Below are 13,902 nucleotides of genomic sequence, written 5' to 3' on the forward strand. Positions count from 1 at the left end.
ATTTGTCCGGAAATAAATTTTAAATTGAGTACCGTGGGATAAAACAGCCAGCAAAAAATTGAGCCATGAGAGGTTTTCTTTTCCACCCGTGAACCCGAATTCTCGCCCCTCCCTTCGTTATCGCCCTGCTTTCATTCTTCACCGTGCTCTCTGCTTTTCCATAGCTCTGTCGGTTGCACCGACAACTACCACGACGCGCAAGCCAGGAACGGGCGCCTAAGGGCCGCGCTCTGCAGAGGAAACACAAGCGGCGCGTATTCGACGTGTGCGTTGGCTATTTGGTCCATGTTTCTTTAACGCTGAGACTCCCCACACTGTCCACCTTTCCTCCAGGCAAGAAGCGGCAGCAGTTACCGCAGCCCACCTTCTGCCGCCTTCATTTCACGCACTCAAGAACCGACACGGCTACGTGGGGCCCCTTGGGGCACGTGACTTACATGGCTCAGGCACACGTGAGTGACGGTCCCTCTGGCTGGCGGGGGAACGTCTCAGTTTTCTCTCGCAGTATCGAGCTGACGCCGTGAGAAATAAAGAGCGAAACGTGACATTTGCTAACCTAGTGAGAGTGGCCACGCGAAGCGGGGATAGCAATGGCCCAAAGTAGGCGCCCTTCGTACAAACTTCACCTGCGGTGCGGACGTCTACTGCAACGTCGTGAGTCTGGGGGTGCATCTCATTAGCAGCTGTCGATGTATAACTGAAAGATGGCATGGCGGTTTCCCGTCTGGTCTATGGCGTGATCTGCTTTTGCGCAAAACTTTAGTAGTTAAAAACCTTACTATGGCGTTTCCAGTCTGCGAACCGAGGAAAATAATGATGCTTTTAGTGCATAGTGTCTATGCGCTGAATATTCGAGCAGAATGTTCTAGCGAAAGGTCTAAGCCCTCCACTATAGCGGAAGCGGCGAATGTACAGTGTTTTGGCTCAAGGACTGAAACTTGCTGCAGGTGGTCGTTCGAAAGAATATTTCCTCTCCGCTACAAATGTTTGTCACAAGTGTTTTTTTTTTGCGTTGCAGCTGCCAGCAGGTTTGCTGCATTTTGTCAACCACTTATTGATGTATCTACCTGTTGTATTTTAAGTCGCAGCAACTGCATGTTACTCCTGACGTGCACTTCTCAAACTTCTCCATGCGCAAGACATCACGAGTGTTGTTAACCAACTCAACTTGATGCAAATCCCCCCGCCAAGTAGAATAGGCAGTGAGGCATTAATCTCACGCAATTACTACAGCAGATTCTTTGACGCGATTGAGGGATGTCGCGTCACTCACTGCACGATGAAGGCATACCAGTTTTCTGCGCCATGAACTTGCCTGTCCGTCAGCAGGTTGTCACAGCCGACCACTGTAAGCACTTTCAACGTTTTCGAGCAAGCCATCAGCAGTTTCTCTAAACCGTGTTCCAGATGAGCCCTGCAGAGAAAGCAGTGAACCACATGCCATTTGCTCAGGAGACCAAGACTGAACATAATGCTGTTTTGAACGAATTCGACAGTTCTGTGTGGTATGGATAAGTGTGCGTGGGTGCAACCCTTTGTTGCAAGTTCGCAGACCAAGCTACCTCTGTCAGGAGCAGGAATGCATGCATGTCTTGATGAAACGGCTGCGTTAATTCGCAGGACCTCTCCTTGCCATCAATGAGAAGCCGTCGAGTTGCAGCTATTACTTCGGCGTCGCATGGTCCCATGCTCCTTCCAGACATGCGCGCTCTGACCAGGGAAGTTTCGCAACATGCGGACCTTACGCATGCATGTGCATGTTGAACGATTTAAAATAGATGTCAGAACACAAATTATTATTATTTATATTAATTTAATATAATAGTGAATAGTATTAGTAATTTAATAATTGTAATTTAATTCATTTCGGCTGTCACAACATAATTTCTTGCAGGACGCAAGTCTTAAATGTCCGATACGCACGTGACATACCCAGGCACACGCTTGTTGGCGTCAGCCGTCGCTTCGAGAGCAGCAAAAGAAAGCGACTAGAGGTGAGCGAGTGTGTGTTCCAATCCCACTGGCCTCGGCTGCGGCTACGGAATGGTTGTGAATTGGATTCATTCCGCCTGTCCCTTCCGCCAGCGAAATCAGCCTTACCTTGCAGGGACAGGCTTTCAGTGGCCGAGCACCAGGCTGCCATTTCGCTGAAAAGCTGCAACGGAGAGAACGCGTCAGCGGTCCCAATGTCCTTTGCGCTGCATTTTTAATCAGAAAAGAATCCCCTGGACGTCCATGAACTTTCAGATTACGCTGTATTTCGATAAGACAGGAAAAAGACGGGGAGGTAGAAGGGGGAGGAGGGGAGAGCAGCGGTGTATACAATGAGAGTTATAAAGATCTGTTTCTTAACAGTTCAAGTGGAATTTGACCTGAATTCTTCATATTCGTCTGGTCAAGCTATTAATGACTTTCTTGATATGAAGATTGTAACACTTGATGGGCTTGCTTGAGAAACTCTAGTGGCAGCTGTTAAAAATAAACTTGAAGGGCCGCTGCGGTGGCTCAGTAAATATGGTGCTCGGCTGCTGACCCGAAAGACGCGCATTCGATCCCAGCCACCGCGACTGCATTTCGATGGAGGCGAAATGCTAGAGGCGCGTGCACTGCGCGATCTCAATGAACGTTAAAGGAGCCCAGGTGGTCGACATTATCCGAAGCTCTCCACTACGGCGTCCCTCATAGCCGGCGTCCCTTTGGGAAGTTAAACCCCACAAAACCAAATTAAACTTGAACGACAACTTTATCTCCCACCCCTCCTGTTATGTTCTTCGCACGCCTCCCTTTGAGGGGTTTATAGAGGGTGTTTGACCTAAGACGTTAGGCAAATCTTAAAAATAGGCTTTAAAAATAGGCTTAAAAATTTGGCAACTTCGGCGAGTTACATGCACTGGAGAGGTAGCTTCGCCCGCAAGCTTCTCGAAAGCGCATGTATTTCGGCTCGATGTAGCCCGAAATTGTTGGCCCAGAGCGCCGCGGGTAACCGCGTTTTTGAAATTCCAAAAAGTAATACGGATATTGCTTATCGTGGCATACACGCCTCTCAGTAATTAAGGAGCCTAACGGTAATAGTTAAAAGGTTAACTCTTCAACATTAGTTAACCAACCTCTTAGCACCTCTTAGCTCTATTCTAATGTACTGCACCGCTGACAATGTCATACCGAAGCTAGCGTTCTTCTTACTAAAAAAAAAACATTTTTTAAAAATAGTGCAAAGTCTTAGGTGAAACACCCTGTATATAGGCGAAAGCACTAGACTTCGTCTGAAGAATCCACTCCGGTGAACACAAGGACAAGAAACCCTCCTTATAACGATTGCAGTCGTTGAGTCGGGTGGTAAGGTTATTTGTTAGCGGTTTTCGATGAGAGCCCTTAGAAAAATTTTGCTGATGGCTCATGGCTGCAATAACGTTACTGCGCTATAAGACGAAGATAACCCCGAAAAGAGCAGGACATACGTACGTGGTTATCCTATAGCGCAGTGACGTTCGTCCAGTCATGAGCCATCCCCAACAAGCGCAACTTGCTGCTTTACCGTAGCGATGGGGCTGATGCGCTCCAGCAATACGTATAGGTTATTTTAGCAGAGACATTCACTAGAATAGATCGTGGTAAGAAAAGCGAAGGCTTTTTCGTTTCGATGCAGAGGGAAATACGACGATAGTGTCTGCCAATTGTGCAGGGTAGTGCAGGGCCTCTGCCCGCTGATTACTGGCACCACGCCTGGCTTTGGGTGCGGTCCATACAAAAACTGGGAAGTTGTCCCTTGCGCATTTTTATCCCGGACCATTTTTTGCACCACAGTCCACTTTGCCCTCATTTCTTGTCTCATTAATGTGTTCTTGCTTCTGTTGTTCAGCATGCTTTACTTCTCGAGTTCTACTGGGGGAAAATCATGCTCACCCTCCTGCTGTCAGAATGCTACCCCCCCCCCCTCTCTATCCCAGTGTTTAACCTGTGGCAAAGCAGTATGTACTGGAGAAGCCGGCGTAGCACCGCGGCGTGATATTTGCCACGTTGTTTAGTATCACATGATTGAGAAATGACGGGAAGTAGTTGGCCATCTGCGCTTTTCCGCACGAGCTTCCGGTCTTTCGCCAGTTGCGGCAAGTAACCTCACATAATAAGCGATCTCCGCCTTCTGTACATTTCGAATAATTTCCCATAAGTGGCGTGCAGTTCGGTGAACAGCAGCCTAATTTTAAGACAGAAGTGATTTTAATGAAATGATTTCGTTATACTGAGCGAACAAAAACCTGGAGCAGAGTTCTTGCTTTGGTATAGGGGACGATATGCTATGAAGTATTAATGCAATGGCCGGAAGAGGCAGTGCTTACCTCCGCAGAAACACTGGTATGGTTGAGGTCGATGTGAAGCCAATGGTGGGGCCTCTCGACGATGCGCTTCCATGCCCGGCACACTCGGCGACAAATCAGAAGGTCGTCGGTTGAAAGGAACTGGATCACTGTTTCGAGGACATTTTCTGCAGAAGGGAACCAATGCTACATAACTTCATATTTGCATTTAAATCGAAGACGATTAAGAATAAATGACTGAATTTCACTCGCGAAGGATAGCGAAGGGCTGAACCCGATAACTTCGTTGCAATAAAGTCACTTCGTTTTAAGCTGTTGTAAGCAATCCCGACACTGCTCGGAAGTCTTAGTCGACAACCCCGTCTGTGAAGACAGTCCAAAATTGTGTGCAAACGTTTGGCCATGAAGTGTGCCTTACTCGGTCAATTAGAAAAGGTCGTCTTTTACGCAAGGCACCCTTTTCCTTATATTTTCAAATTCTAATCGGGGAAGGCTCGTGCAAGTGCAGATAGTTTTTGCCAGAATGGATCATTTTATATCTAGACAGATTCATACATCACCGTCAGCGTTTGCTTAGCTGAGTCCACTGCAGGAAAAAAATTGACAGATGATTACGATAGCCAATATTACGAAGTTTTAGCTCAGCTCGTCGCGTATTTTAGTCTTGCCACCCACCTTTTCGTGCAGCCACCCTCCAACTGTCCATTCCTCAGCTTTCGCCGTGGCAGGTGACGTTTCGCTCTGCTGCTATCTGTCTGTTGAAAGAGTGACCCATGACCTGTCAGGTGGTGTGTTACGCTGGTAACCACCCTCTGGGATCTTCCTGTGGCAGACACCTTCCAGGTGGCGTTTAGTTCTGCTATTTGGGCAATGCGTCACGCCGACGACTACACCGACGCCGACTACGACGCGGAGTCCAGGAGCACCGCTGCACCCTAAGAAGTCTACTTCTAGTACTGCCTAAGTAAGCTTTCGGGCTTTTCCCTAACTTTTAAACATTAACTTCCATCCTACTGGTATACTTTGCCTTCTTAGATCTTCAATCATGCTCAGTGGTTCTTCCCTTCGTTAATTAGCAGTGAAATTCTTAACCGAACTGGATGCTGCCGAGGTGTTCCACGTTTACTCTTGTACCTATTTATTCCCAATACAATTCTTCGAATACCGCTGTAAACATGCAATGCAGCTATTGTGATCATCCTGACACTTGCCATTTGCAGTTTGGACGTGGCCGTGATTTAATATAATCATCACCACCACCAACATAATCATAAACCCTAAGTACGTGTCCTGCGTGACGAAGAAGGCCTCCTCCACCGATTTACAACTGCGCCAGCTGCGAGCACCCTGTCTCCGCAGACTTGGTCTTCTCTACCGCCCCCGCTATGTTTTGCCTTTTATTGGCGAGCAGCGTCACTCTAAAGAGGAATCAGTTGCCTTTTCACAGCATCACTTACGCAGAACTGGTTGGGTAGTGGCTCTGACCGCAAGTCGACGGTGGAGGCGCCTGGCGTGTGCAGGGTACCCATTGAGAGAGGAACCTGTCCTCTATCGGCAGCTACAAACAGGCACCTTTTCACCGCCCCACAACCGAATTGCCAATCGCCCCATCGGCACATCTCCAAAATTTATCTTTAGTAGAGGTGTGAGAATATTCGAAAATTTCGAACAGTGAGTCGAATATCTTTCTATTCGATTACTAAAACGAATCGAATAATTTATTTTGAGAATTATTCGAAATGAATCGAGTATAAGTTCGAACTTATAGAACAGTTTTCGAATAATCGGCAGGAGGTTCGAATAAGGCCCGCGGTATTTTTCTTTGACGACTGTTCCAGAAACGGCTCAAGCCGACGCCACGCACCATCCTTTCGCGAAAAGTATGAACGAGATGAAGAGCCACACTATCAGTCAACCTTCATCCGGAATGAAGGTTTCAGCGCCACGACACGGTTCATTTACGTGGCGGCTTTCACAATGCTTGTATATATTCTCTAAAGCTGGAGCAGGCGGAAAAATTTGGGCAAATTCATCAAAATCCTGCCTTGATTCTCGATATCCGAGGCCATGGTTCATGCGTAGATGCAACCAGTCTCATTTCCTAATTTCCTACGGTGCGGCTCTAGTACCGCCGGGTACCCGCCGGTTTTCTAATGGGCACAAGGTTTCCTCAGGCTTGGTGCTCGGCTTTTCTGGAGTGAAACGTTCGTGAAAAGGGTCTTGGATGAATCATATAGATTATTGTTGCGTCTTTAGCAGCTATAACTAAAACTTGATAAGTTTTAAACTTATAGTTCTAGACAGCAGTGCCACCACTGGCACTTCAGTGTTTCACACAATTGTTCGTTCTATACGAGTATTAGCACAGGTATTAACGAATATTAGTATTAATATTTGATTCGTACTGAATTCGGCCCTACCAGTAATCTATTTGTATTCGATTCAGTTTTAGCTACACTGTTCATATTCGATTCGGTTTGGAAAAGTACTATTCGCACATTCCTAGCAACTCACAGTAACTACGAAACTATTCCCACGAGCGCACGAGCTCGAACGACTACATTCACTGCTTCCTTTTTCTTCCGAACCGCCAGACTGGAATGGCCTTCCCCAGACATCGCTGCTACCACGTGCACATCTTCGTTTTTACAGCTTTTAAATGACCATGTTGTTCAAAGATTACTTGTCACGAGATGAAAAAAAGCCCAGCTTTTATGTAATGCCCCCTACGGGAAGCTTTAAGTTAATTAACTGAACTGAACTGAATTCCGCTTCATGTACACCTTTTTTTCCCCTGATGTTCTGCTTCAAGTTCACCGCGGTTTCCAGACGCTTTTTCCATTGTTCGCTGAGAACTGGTGCTCAAAACACCTGATTCAATGCAGCCGAGGCGGGCTGTAAATGCTCCACGCGTGCCGTCGCCCAGGCGTTCGAGAAAAGAGTGCCAATAAGCATAAGCCGCTTGCCTCAGACACCATGAAGCCGCCGCGGTGGCTGAGTGGTTATGGCGCTCGGCTGCTGGCCCGAAAGACGCAGGTTCGATCCCGGCCGCGGCGGTCGAATTTCGATGGAGGCGAGATTCTAGAGGCCCGTGTGCTGTACGATGTCAGTGCACGTCAAAGAACCATAGGTGGTCGAAATTTCCGGAGCCCTTCACTACGGCGTCTCTAATAGCCTGAGTCGCTTTGGGACGTCAAACCCCCATAAACCATCAGACACCAAGAACCCGAAGTCCGAAAGCGAAAGGCAGATATAAGCCGGCCGACAGAGAATTCCATATTCAGAAGTTCGACAATAGCGTACCGAAGCCGCCCGCAAGCGATTAGAAACTATTTTTTTATAGGCAGAATCATTTCTGCACGTCGGCATAACTTGAAATAATGTCTTCGCAGCTAAATTTTATTGCAAAGGCACCTTTCTCTAATTAATCATTATCGCATGTGCCAGCTGGCGCTTGCATCCCCCGCATTATACCTTTGTGTAATCGCCATTTAATTTGTTTCTCTTTAGTATCTCTATCGCTGCTGAAAGCCCGTTTTTCCTTGCATATTTCCGTGGCTTGCAACAAAGAATGCCCGGATTCAGAAAAAAAAATCCAGAAATGTACTCAGTCTTTACTTCACAACATCAGTAGTACTATCTGGGGTTCAGCGTGTCGAAGTGACACGGGGGTTATGAGGGACGCTGTACTGGAGGACTTAGACCACCTGGGTTTCTTCAGCTCACTTTGTTCACGCACAGGCCTCGCGCGTTTTTACACTTCGCCACAACCGAAATGGGACCGCCGCGGCCGGGGTCGAAGCCGCGTCCTTCTGGTCAGCACCCGAGCGCCCCAGCTACTGAGCCATCGTGGCGCGCCTTATTTTGTATCTGCTGCATAAGGCAACGAATGCCTCCGAAATTAAGTGTTGCACGACGTGGTTGAGTCGTTGCACCTGTGTTTCACACATTTATGGTGCATGATGCAAATAAAGAGAAGCTATATTCTCACTCAGAGCTTTATGAGATAGAGCAGTGCTAAAAATTTGATAAAATATATGTGCAAACATGTGAATGCAATGTACAAAAGATATCACATCAATCTGGCGTAAAATGTATTAGAATTGCCGAAAGGACATTACAGAAGCGCCAATTAGGTTAATTGTTTAGACACCAGACTTCCCACAATTTTGTTGCGGCGCAATGGGGGCCATTTTCTCTGCCTAGCGCAGACAGCCTTCAGTGTCTAAACCTAAGCGTTAGCGCATCTCATTTCTTCTTTAAAAAAAAGTATTTCGTGTTGCGAGAACGGTGGCGCTGAACCGAGTCCCGAACCGGTTCGGAACGGTTCCTTTGAATCGTTCAGTTCCAAGATGGAGAAAAAAATACAGGTTGAATTCAGTTCCAGTTTCGGGAAAAAATACGGGTTCGGTTCCGGTTTCGGGTTTCGTTTCGGTTCCGGTTCTACACCCTGTTGCGGAGTGGAGCTCCTCCATTCGCAAACATGGCGTCCGCCGAGTCGGTCGTCCGTCCGTCCACGCCGTCTATCGAAAGTGCATAGCTTCCTGATGTAAGCGAAGGAGTTAGCCCTGAAAATCTTCGAATTGCATTGCATCAGGAAAAAAAATTAAGGGGTACTTAATCTCCGCCTTAAGGATATGACACGATAGAATTAATGGGTTGTAGCGCCTACCAAAAGGGAAAGCAGCTGGTGAGGGTCAGCTAACAGCAAATGTGTTGAAGGAAGGTGGGGAGATTGTGCTAGAACTAACCACTCTGTATATGAAACGATTTATCACCTCTCTCGTGCCAAAAATTTTGAAGAACGCTAACATTACCTGAATTAATAAGAAAGGAGACGTCAAGGACTTGAAAAATTGCTGACAGAACAGCTTGGTGTCCGTTGCGTAAAGGGTATTTACTAAAGTAATCGCCAATACAGTCAAGGCAACCTGACTCTATCGACCAAATGATGAAATCGACCAAACGATCAGGAAGGCTTTCGTAAAGTGTACTTGACAGTGACCATATTTACACAGCCAATAAGCTGTTAGAGAAATGCGCAGGATATAACCAATCCCTACATAAAACCTTCATTGATTACGAGAAAGCATTTGACTCGGTGGAAACCTTTGTAGTCACGCAGGCATTACAGAATCAAGGTTCAGAAGAGTCTTATACGAAAATACTAAGATATTTATAACGATTGCACAGCTACCATGAACCTTTGTTAGGTCAACAATAAAATTCAAAAAAGGAAATGTTGTCAGGCAGGAAGACACTATCTCGCCAATGCTATTTACCGCCGGTTTACTGGAGATATTCCGAAGCCTGGATTGGGAAAATTTGGGGGTAAGAGTAATCTGCGATTCGCAGATGACATTGCCTTGCTAAACCACTCAGGAGATGAACTGCAAAGCATGATAGTGACTTAGACAGGCAGAGCAGAACGGTAGGTCTAAAAACTAACATGCAGGAAACCAAAGTAATGTTCAAGAGTCTCGCAAGGGAACAGCGGTTCACAATTGGTAGCAAGGTGCTGGAAGTGATAAAGGAATACTTAGGGCAGGTGGGGACCGCTGATCGAGAGCGAGAGAAGGAATAACTAGAAGAATAAGATTGGGGTGGAGAGCATTTGGCAGGTTCTCTCAGATCATGAGTAGCAGTTTACCAATATCCCTCAAGAGAAAATTATACAACAGCTCTATCTTACCAGGCTCACCTATGGGACAGAAACGTAGGGGCTAACGAATAGGATTCAGCTCAAGTTATGGACAACGGAGCGAGCTATGGAAAAAAATGATAGGTGTAACGTTAAGAGACCGGAAGAGGGAAAAGTGGGTGAAAGATAAAACAGGGTTTAATATCCTAGTCGAAAGCAAGAGGAAGAAATGGGCTTGGGCAGGGCATGCACTGCTAATGCAAGATAACCGCTGGTCTTGTAACGGAGGGTAACGGTAAGGGTAACGGAGTGGATTCCAAGAGAAGGCAAGAGCAGTATGGAACGGCAGAAAGGTTGGCGGATTAGATTAAGAAGTTTGTGGGGATACGGTGGCCGCAGCTGCAAAGGACAGGGTTAACTGGCGAGACATGGGAGAGGCCCTGCAGTGGGCGTAGTCAGGCGGCTGCTGCTGCTGATGCTGATGATGATTATGAGAGCGAACACATGGAGTGACGCTGGAAAAGAAGAGGAGGTGTTGGACACCTTTAAGGTACTCGGACAGAGAGGACGTGTTCGCTGGCCGCCGTCCATCCCGTCTCAAGCCATCTGCAACAAACGTGGGGCTACGTCTACAGCGCCCACAATTGGTCATCCTCTACATTACATTCTCTGGGAGTCCTCGTACCACTTTCGGCGCAGTGGTGCAGAGTCATCAAGCGATGCGCCACTGCCCTGCGATGGCAGATGCTGCCAGCGGTTGCACTTGTGCGACCGCTGTTACTCGTCCCGAGCGACCTCTCGCGAACAATCATTAATTTAAATGACACCTGCCATGACGGGCACTTTGCTCACAATCCGCTGTGCAGGTTGTAATGAATTCGGAAGGTCACGTGACCTAGGTGGCTTACCTAGGCTGCTTCTGTGGGGATTCTTCGCTCATGGTCAATGACGTCGACGGCGGTGTCGACAACGGACGCCGACGACAACTTTTCTGCGACACGGGCTATACTTAACGCTCTCGTTAAAATTGACAGACACCGAGCGCCACTTGCTGTGAAGATAGAGCAGCTGACTACTGGTACTCTTTTTAGAGGGCAGCTCTTAGGCGCCCTTTCCTGCGTTGCGCGTCGTAGTCGTAGGCGTAAGCAGAAGAGCTAAAGGCCCCTGGAAGGTGGCTGCCCCGGAAAGGTGCCGGAGGGCGCCTAGCAGCGTAACACGCCACCGTGTGAAGAGTTGAGCTCAAACCTCGCATTACCGACTATCGTAATCGTTTGTCCTTTTTTTTCCCAGAGATAGAGGCACCTGTCGGTGAATACAGCCGCAGAGGAACACAATTATAGAGCGCGCAACATCCTGATTGGTTCAAATGGCCGTAGTGCCTACACTGCTGCTGCAAGCTACTCCTGAGACGAGGCATAGTCCCACCGTTCTGCTTTGCATGTTTAATTCCTCAATCATGTGCTCCGATTCCTCCCCAGTACTCGCTGGTACCGCAGTGCAATATATGCGGGCCTCATAACAAAAGGGGAAGCACGAATGCGACGGGTGCTGAAAAGTGCACACGGTTCTCACCGGCGAGGTCCGCTGACTTCGAGGGCGCTGTGTCCCGGGCGTTGAGCGCGAACTTCACTCGAGGCTTTCCCGCAAGGCGCCTCGGGCGTGGTTTTGTCTGTGTGGCTCGTTCGATGACTTCGTCGCCGTGGCTCGAGTCATAAGAGCCTGTCATGTCCTTGGCTGGACAATACGCGTCCTTGGGGAAGTTAAACAGCTCATTGCTTTGATGTCTGCGGATTTCAGCGGCTTGAACAGCAGCTTCTACTTTGTCCCGAGATCCAACATTGCTAGAGTCAGTAACGGTATGAACAGGGTGTTGCCCCTCTTTGGGAACCGTGAGCGGACAGAACTCTTGGTAGACGGTGGCCGCAGGTGGTCTTTCTCGCGGGTAGATGTGCGGCGGCGAAGTGTCGGCGGCGTACTGATATGACAGCGCTTCACGGTCCAACTTCATTCTAGCTTCAGTGCGATGAAAGAAGTCGTCAATCTTGGCACGTAGCTTGCCCTGTTCGCGCAAGTAAGCGTCTCGTTTCCTCAAAAGATCGTAATTTAGAACGCCCTGAAATGTAAAGCATAAAAATAGAAATAGAACATTGACAACAAAAGTCCTTCAGGCAACAAGAGAGTGAAGAGGTGCTTGATGCTTCAGCGGCGTGTGCTTTTACCAGTCCTCATGTGGCGGACTTTGGTTTACAACGTACGACCCACGAGAGGCCTCGTGGTGAAAGGCTGTACCGGATTATAACTGCGGTACTGTAACAACTCCATTATCACCCAACAATTTTAAACTGAAACGTTTCCTGTATTCTCACTGAAATCCTTCAACCTAACCTGTTAGGAAACGCGTTGTTAACATGGTGCTCAGCGACAGAAGAACTGGAAAGCGAAATGTTGGGTCAAGGTGAGCATAGGTCTCTGCTTTATACGGCGGCTGAGTTTCGCGTATTAGTGGAAGGTCTAAGTCATGAGGCGTAGTGCATGGTGGCAGCTGTCAGATGTGCATCACAAAACTTCGATGAGCAGGTTGCGTAGCTGCCCAGAAGCAAATAAAGGATTGCCTGAAGCCGCTACAAATTATACAGGTAAGTGTTGTCCTTGCTTCAGCACGGATTTTGCTTTTCCTCACCGAATTTCCGTGCGCAATGATCTCCATGGTCCAGCCTGCATACTGGCAAACTTGACTTCGGCTTGCCATGAAAGGCAGGTGAGCCGTAATTTGATCCCCCACTCAAATGCGCGAAGTGCAATGATAAGCTTTCATAAGGCACCCACAAAACCGATTCGAATGATGCGCTTTGATTATAGCCAGGAAGCTATAGTCTAATGGCCGTTGGAAGCAGGATTTTGATTCTTGTTTTCAGTGTTTCGTCGAAAACGTCAGAAGTTCGTAAAAATTGAAAATATTGGTTCCGTTTGTACACCTCCGCAGAGAGAACAGAAGACTATATTTGGTGAATTACATCTGTTAGAGCTCTGAACGGTTGAAATAAATCTGCATGGTAGTTTGTTGTATTCGGTGCAAGCTGGAAAAATATCAGATGCTTCACCGCTCAATGGTACCAGACTAACTGCGAAATAACCACAGAAACCTGCGACATTGTAGCGCATAGCCCAGAGAACCATAAGTTGCAAAGGAGCTACAATTAAGAAAAACAAAAGAGGGTGGAGGAGGGAGGGGGTGGGCGCGGGTTGAAAGGGTCATTAAATTCAACCTGTGGTACTTGCAGATATCGACCACACTACAAGAAGTGGGTCATCCAAGCTGTTGGTGGGACTTTAAAAGCTGCCCGTTGTTAATAAAGCAGAGTCGCGACACGTACTTTCTCTGCCACTGCAACGAGGCGTGCCGGGCACAGCTCGACATGCCTGCTTGTCTTGGGCTAACCCGTAGAATTCGACGTGACGAAAGGCGCGATCATAAACACATGAATGAAGTACGCACTGCCGATCTCTTCATGCTTGCTCAGTGCGGTGTTCATTACTACGCGATACCAGTGCAAAATGACGGAGGCTATTATTCCCTTTGAACTACGAGTTACAGCTCACGAGGCACGTGCCTTCTGGCCGGCGCGTCAATGCAAGGCACCCCCAGGGCTATTGGCTCGTGCAAGCGGGAAGCGCAGCGAATCTTCCGCTTACGTTGCTTTCGCCGCGATGCTCCGGTTCGGGCGGCGAGTCGTGACAGAAGCCGTGCCACCACTGCACGTGGTGCAACAGCGAACGGAAGCTCTTGCTGGCAGCCTGGCAGATGGGACAGCGGTACACGGGCGGCGCCATGGAGCACTCGGGGAGGCAGCAGTGACAGCCGGATGTCAACACAGTTGTCGTCATGACTACGCGCCCCTCCGGACCCGTGCGCGGCAAGTTTGAAGCAGAGTGGGCGCATTCTTC

Source organism: Amblyomma americanum, chromosome 1, assembly GCF_052857255.1.
Source record: "Amblyomma americanum isolate KBUSLIRL-KWMA chromosome 1, ASM5285725v1, whole genome shotgun sequence".
Lineage (NCBI taxonomy): Eukaryota > Metazoa > Arthropoda > Arachnida > Ixodida > Ixodidae > Amblyomma > Amblyomma americanum.